This window comes from Schistocerca piceifrons, unplaced genomic scaffold (genome assembly GCF_021461385.2).
Source record: "Schistocerca piceifrons isolate TAMUIC-IGC-003096 unplaced genomic scaffold, iqSchPice1.1 HiC_scaffold_352, whole genome shotgun sequence".
Classification (NCBI taxonomy): domain Eukaryota; kingdom Metazoa; phylum Arthropoda; class Insecta; order Orthoptera; family Acrididae; genus Schistocerca; species Schistocerca piceifrons.
Window position 1 is genome coordinate 20,001 of NW_025728573.1, and position 7,500 is coordinate 27,500.

The window sequence follows — 7,500 nt, forward strand, 5'->3', positions numbered from 1 at the left end:
AGCGCCAGTTCTGCTTACCAAAAGTGGCCCACTTGGCACTCCGATCCGAGTCGTTTGCTCGCGGCTTCAGCATATCAAGCAAGCCGGAGATCTCACCCATTTAAAGTTTGAGAATAGGTTGAGGTCGTTTCGGCCCCAAGGCCTCTAATCATTCGCTTTACCGGATGAGACTCGTACGAGCACCAGCTATCCTGAGGGAAACTTCGGAGGGAACCAGCTACTAGATGGTTCGATTAGTCTTTCGCCCCTATACCCAGCTCCGACGATCGATTTGCACGTCAGAATCGCTACGGACCTCCATCAGGGTTTCCCCTGACTTCGTCCTGGCCAGGCATAGTTCACCATCTTTCGGGTCCCAACGTGTACGCTCTAGGTGCGCCTCACCTCGCAATGAGGACGAGACGCCCCGGGAGTGCGGAGGCCGCCGCCCCGTGAAGGGCGGGGAAGCCCCATCCTCCCTCGGCCCGCGCAAGGCGAGACCTTCACTTTCATTACGCCTTTAGGTTTCGTACAGCCCAATGACTCGCGCACATGTTAGACTCCTTGGTCCGTGTTTCAAGACGGGTCGTGAAATTGTCCAAAGCTGAAGCGCCGCTGACGGGAGCGATTATTCCGCCCGAGAGCATCCCGAGCCAACAGCGGCGCGGGTCCGGGGCCGGGCCAGGTAGGTCCGTCATCCGGGAAGAACCGCGCGCGCTTGCCGGGAGCCCGAGCGCCCAAAGGGGCGAATCGACTCCTCCAGATATACCGCCGGGCAGCCAGCCAGGACACCGGGGCTCTGCCCAACAGACGCGAACCGAGGCCCGCGGAAGGACAGGCTGCGCACCCGGGCCGTAGGCCGGCACCCAGCGGGTCGCGACGTCCTACTAGGGGAGAAGTGCGGCCCACCGCACACCGGAACGGCCCCACCCCGCGGCGAGTGGAAAGGCAACCGGACACGACCCCGCCGCGGATTGCTCCGCGCGGGCGGCCGGCCCCATCTGCCGAGGGCGGAGGCCAGTGGCCGGATGGGCGTGAATCTCACCCGTTCGACCTTTCGGACTTCTCACGTTTACCCCAGAACGGTTTCACGTACTTTTGAACTCTCTCTTCAAAGTTCTTTTCAACTTTCCCTCACGGTACTTGTTCGCTATCGGTCTCGTGGTCATATTTAGTCTCAGATGGAGTTTACCACCCACTTGGAGCTGCACTCTCAAGCAACCCGACTCGAAGGAGAGGTCCCGCCGACGCTCGCACCGGCCGCTACGGGCCTGGCACCCTCTACGGGCCGTGGCCTCATTCAAGTTGGACTTGGGCTCGGCGCGAGGCGTCGGGGTAGTGGACCCTCCCAAACACCACATGCCACGACAGGCGGCAGCCTGCGGGGTTCGGTGCTGGACTCTTCCCTGTTCGCTCGCCGCTACTGGGGGAATCCTTGTTAGTTTCTTTTCCTCCGCTTAGTAATATGCTTAAATTCAGCGGGTAGTCTCGCCTGCTCTGAGGTCGTTGTACGAGGTGTCGCACGCCACACCGCCAGCCGGCTGTGCACGCTACCGAGAAAGTACCGGTATGCGAACCGCCAGGCGACGGGCGCGCATCGCACGTTTGAGGAGACGCGGCCGGCCCCACAGGCGGCCGCGACACTCCCAGGTCTGCGAAGCGGGGCAAACGCCGCGCGCTTCAGTATACGTAGCCGACCCTCAGCCAGACGTGGCCCGGGAACGGAATCCATGGACCGCAATGTGCGTTCGAAACGTCGATGTTCATGTGTCCTGCAGTTCACATGTCGACGCGCAATTTGCTGCGTTCTTCATCGACCCACGAGCCGAGTGATCCACCGTCCTGGGTGATCTTTTCTCAGTTTCCGCCGTCTCTTTCGAGACGGTCGCATAGGCGGGAGTGAGGCGTGTGGCGGCCCCTGTTCCAGCGTTCTGTGTCCAACGGCCTCACGGCCGACGGGCGTCGTACGGCTCCACACCGGAGCGGACAGGCACTCGGGCGAAAGTCATTCAAAACCGGCGCCAGGCGCCAGGTGCCGCAGGCCAGCCGCTCCAGCGCTTCAGCGCTCGTACCACACAACATTGCCGCTAGTTTTGAGAGGCACGCGTGGTTCCGCACGCGGCGCACGGCTACGGCGAGCCGTACAGGTAGCGTGTTGCGCGACACGACACGCACATCGAAAGACATGCAGTCTAGTCGGTAATGATCCTTCCGCAGGTTCACCTACGGAAACCTTGTTACGACTTTTACTTCCTCTAAATGATCAAGTTTGGTCATCTTTCCGGTAGCATCGGCAACGACAGAGTCAATGCCGCGTACCAGTCCGAAGACCTCACTAAATCATTCAATCGGTAGTAGCGACGGGCGGTGTGTACAAAGGGCAGGGACGTAATCAACGCGAGCTTATGACTCGCGCTTACTGGGAATTCCTCGTTCATGGGGAACAATTGCAAGCCCCAATCCCTAGCACGAAGGAGGTTCAGCGGGTTACCCCGACCTTTCGGCCTAGGAAGACACGCTGATTCCTTCAGTGTAGCGCGCGTGCGGCCCAGAACATCTAAGGGCATCACAGACCTGTTATTGCTCAATCTCGTGCGGCTAGAAGCCGCCTGTCCCTCTAAGAAGAAAAGTAATCGCTGACAGCACGAAGGATGTCACGCGACTAGTTAGCAGGCTAGAGTCTCGTTCGTTATCGGAATTAACCAGACAAATCGCTCCACCAACTAAGAACGGCCATGCACCACCACCCACCGAATCAAGAAAGAGCTATCAATCTGTCAATCCTTCCGGTGTCCGGGCCTGGTGAGGTTTCCCGTGTTGAGTCAAATTAAGCCGCAGGCTCCACTCCTGGTGGTGCCCTTCCGTCAATTCCTTTAAGTTTCAGCTTTGCAACCATACTTCCCCCGGAACCCAAAAGCTTTGGTTTCCCGGAGGCTGCCCGCCGAGTCATCGGAGGAACTGCGGCGGATCGCTGGCTGGCATCGTTTATGGTTAGAACTAGGGCGGTATCTGATCGCCTTCGAACCTCTAACTTTCGTTCTTGATTAATGAAAACATACTTGGCAAATGCTTTCGCTTCTGTTCGTCTTGCGACGATCCAAGAATTTCACCTCTAACGTCGCAATACGAATGCCCCCGCCTGTCCCTATTAATCATTACCTCGGGTTCCGAAAACCAACAAAATAGAACCGAGGTCCTATTCCATTATTCCATGCACACAGTATTCAGGCGGGCTTGCCTGCTTTAAGCACTCTAATTTGTTCAAAGTAAACGTGCCGGCCCACCGAGACACTCAATAAAGAGCACCCTGGTAGGATTTCAACGGGGTCCGCCTCGGGACGCACGAGCACGCACGAGGCGGTCGCACGCCTTCGGCTCGCCCCACCGGCAGGACGTCCCACGATACATGCCAGTTAAACACCGACGGGCGGTGAACCAACAGCGTGGGACACAAATCCAACTACGAGCTTTTTAACCGCAACAACTTTAATATACGCTATTGGAGCTGGAATTACCGCGGCTGCTGGCACCAGACTTGCCCTCCAATAGATACTCGTTAAAGGATTTAAAGTGTACTCATTCCGATTACGGGGCCTCGGATGAGTCCCGTATCGTTATTTTTCGTCACTACCTCCCCGTGCCGGGAGTGGGTAATTTGCGCGCCTGCTGCCTTCCTTGGATGTGGTAGCCGTTTCTCAGGCTCCCTCTCCGGAATCGAACCCTGATTCCCCGTTACCCGTTACAACCATGGTAGGCGCAGAACCTACCATCGACAGTTGATAAGGCAGACATTTGAAAGATGCGTCGCCGGTACGAGGACCGTGCGATCAGCCCAAAGTTATTCAGAGTCACCAAGGCAAACGGACCGGACGAGCCGACCGATTGGTTTTGATCTAATAAAAGCGTCCCTTCCATCTCTGGTCGGGACTCTGTTTGCATGTATTAGCTCTAGAATTACCACAGTTATCCAAGTAACGTGGGTACGATCTAAGGAACCATAACTGATTTAATGAGCCATTCGCGGTTTCACCTTAATGCGGCTTGTACTGAGACATGCATGGCTTAATCTTTGAGACAAGCATATGACTACTGGCAGGATCAACCAGGGAGCTGCGTCAACTAGAGCTGAGCAGCCGGCCGCCCGGGAGTGTGTCCCGGGGGCCCGCGCGAACACGCAAGCGTCCGCTCAATCATTCTGCAAACAGGAGGAGGCTGAGCTCCCCTGCACAATACACCTCGAAACCCTCTCAGGTCCCGGCGGCGCGCAGCGCCGTCCCAAGTACTTGGTCGGGTTCGAGAGAGGCGCAATCGCCCGGAGTTAGGCGAGTAGACGCTTTCGGTGCGACCACCCGTGCTCCCAACTGAGCTTGCCGCTGCCGACAGAGGCCCGGGAGCGTGCTGTCGTGGCATTGCCGGCGGGAGACAACACGCGCCACCTACGGTGACCGGCAGCTCCAACGCCAGCGCCACAGAAGGACAAAAGCCCCACTTGGGTGCCGAAGCGAACTCTCCCAGCACAGCGCACGCGCCAACACATCCGCACAGCTGCGATACAAACCACCAGCGAGAACCGCTGGGGCGACCGAGCAGCAGACGGCGTCGCGGCGCCGAGCGCCGGGCGGCGGCGCATCCTCAACGCACACAGTCCTCAATCGGACCAGCACACTGAAGATGTCCACCGCGCTTCGCACCGGGCCCGCGAGGACCTACTTTGGCCGCACGGCGCCGCGCGCAGGGTGCGCCGGCGCGCAGCTGCGACGCCTGCCGCGTCCGTCGGCCGGCGCGCCTGCCACTGGCCGCCCCCACCAGCCGGCTGTAGCGCGTGCGCCCACGCACCGCGCGGCCAGCACGCCGGGAGGCGCCCCCTCACCGGCCGGGGACGGTCCCACCCAGCCACCGCCGCGTATCGCTTCACACCCAGATGCCGTTCAGTTTCGTCGGCATGGTGGGTATCGCTGGAACAACCGGTTCGTACCTCAACCTATCGTCGCCATCACCGATTCACCCCTAGCGAGAACAACCGCACCACAACAGGTTACCATTTGTTCATTTGCGTAACTTCACCAGAAAACGCAGGCGTCCATCGCCATTTGCAACTTCAACGATTATTGCATGCCTGTGTCAGGTGTCACGCCACACTACGTCTGCCCACATACACGCAACAAAATGTGCACGCCTAGACAATACGTGGAAGGTGGCCCCCGTACGTATGCGATGTCCATTGCTCGAACGACTGTCAACCGGCCTCTGTAGCATGTCGCAGATATGGAACGCGGTGCACCATGCCATCACGGTGTGTGAGGAGAGACGACTAGGTCCGAATACATCAACAGACAGCTCATGCTGATCGCCATCCACGGCGTCCGTTCCTCCCACACGTCTCTATGGCGTACCACACTGCAATCCAGCTCTCATAGGGAGACGACACGTAGCTGCGTGCACAATATTTGCACTGTATGGTCCGCCGTTTTTGGGCGCAGTCGTTGTACGGTCACACATGTGCCACGATGTATCATTCGGTACATAAGGACGAATGTGCAGTACAGATTGTGGTTTACGCGTACGACATTAGCGGACGGTTGACACAGGCCGCACCACAACGTAGCCTGAGTACGTCGCATGCGAAGGGCATTGAACATGCAAACTTCTCACCAACCAGCTTGCGAAGGCAGGGGGGCAAGGTGGGGACGTGGGGAGGGGCGGCATGTACGTCCTGCTGCCATCCACATTACAGTGTACAGCAGGAGCATGTGGAAAGTCAGCAAGACTTGCAAGGTGTTTAACATGAAGCGATACACAGGGGAGCGGGCAGTGCGAGTAGCGAACTATATTGCGAGGGTTGCGGGTGGGCAACACTACACTAATTGAACGAGTCGTATAACAATTACAGAGCAGGTTTAGGCGACAACATGGGTTACGTTAGGGGACAACGTGGGTTACGTTAGGGGACAACGTGGGTTAGGTTAAGGCACAACGTGGGTTAGGTTAAGGCACAACGTGGGTTAGGTTAAGGCACAACGTGGGTTAGGTTAAGGCACAACGTGGGTTAGGTTAAGGCACAACGTGGGTTAGGTTAAGGCACAACGTGGGTTAGGTTAAGGCACAACGTGGGTTAGGTTAAGGCACAACGTGGGTTAGGTTAAGGCACAACGTGGGTTAGGTTAAGGCACAACGTGGGTTAGGTTAAGGCACAACGTGGGTTAGGTTAAGGCACAACGTGGGTTAGGTTAAGGCACAACATGGGTTAGGTTAAGGTACAACATGGGTTAGGTTAAGGTACAACATGGGTTAGGTTAAGGTACAACATGGGTTAGGTTAAGGTACAACATGGGTTAGGTTAAGGTACAACATGGGTTAGGTTAAGGTACAACATGGGTTAGGTTAAGGTACAACATGGGTTAGGTTAAGGTACAACATAGGTTAGGTTAAGGTACAACATGGGTTAGGTTAAGGTACAACATAGGTTAGGTTAAGGTACAACATAGGTTAGGTTAAGGTACAACATAGGTTAGGTTAAGGTACAACATAGGTTAGGTTAAGGTACAACATAGGTTAGGTTAAGGTACAACATAGGTTAGGTTAAGGTACAACATAGGTTAGGTTAAGGTACAACATAGGTTAGGTTAGGTTAGGTTAGGTTACACGTTGTTGTAAGGAAAGGTGTAGGGGGGGGGGGGGGCGGGGGCGGCAGGTTCGTTGATAGTGATTATAGTAAGTGAATGCTTGTGACATGATCAGATTTGTCACGTCAGGATGCACCTTTGGCTTATTAGAGGCGGCGCTCCAATTCTATGCTTGTGTGAGACCTGTGTCTTTGACTCATGTCATTGTTTGTGCGCTGTGACAGGAGGTACTATTGTGATGTTGGGTGCACCGTTGTATAGGACATGTGTGGGTGTTGGTGCCTGGTCTGCGCAATGGTGGATGTCGAAAGGCTGGGATATTGTATTTTCCGCATGGACCTCCTGGTCTGGTTGTGATAGTGTGGATTGTGTAATGTGGCGGAGAAGATGCACTGGATGTTGTTCCATGCTGGTGCTTACATATTGTATGTGCGCCTGTTAGAAGCAGAGAGTGGTGCGTGATCAGAGTGTCTGGCTGACGTGTGGTTCCCATTGTGGGCAGACTCTTTCAGCATGTATACGGACAGTTGTGTATATTTATTGTAGTTTGATGGCTCTGCATTGATTACTAATCAGCGCCGTGTGTACGGGTAATCTGGTTCCAGTCCAAAATGTTCCATCTGTGTACATTAGTGACAAAGACTCCCCCCATGCAGTGGGGCTCGGTCTGTTATAGCTCTTCCGCGTAATATATTTGCCCCACGTTTTTGCGACTGCGAGTGCGAGTGCAACGCGCATGGGGACCGACATGCTGATGGCTCGGTATCGGACGCCGTACAGTGAGCAACGCGATCGCGTCTCTCGCTCGTAAGTGGTACAGGTCGCGGCTCATGTATAGGGACAGCGGGAATGTCGCATATTGGAAATAACTCTTCATGAAACGCAAGTTATAGGGGTG

At 55.9% G+C, this 7,500-nt stretch overlaps 2 non-coding genes and 1 pseudogene across 2 annotated transcripts; all 3 read right to left on the reverse strand.

Annotated features, from left to right (window-relative positions):
* Positions 1 to 1,485, reverse strand: part of LOC124746576 — a 4,134-nt pseudogene extending 2,649 nt beyond the window's left edge.
* Positions 1,486 to 1,673: 188 nt separating this feature from the next.
* LOC124746577 lies at positions 1,674 to 1,828 on the reverse strand. The gene has a single exon (XR_007011389.1). It is a non-coding gene; the product is annotated as a 5.8S ribosomal RNA (ribosomal RNA).
* Positions 1,829 to 2,179: 351 nt separating this feature from the next.
* LOC124746580 lies at positions 2,180 to 4,088 on the reverse strand. Its single transcript, XR_007011392.1, has one exon. It is a non-coding gene; the product is annotated as a small subunit ribosomal RNA (ribosomal RNA).
* Positions 4,089 to 7,500: the final 3,412 nt, after the last annotated feature.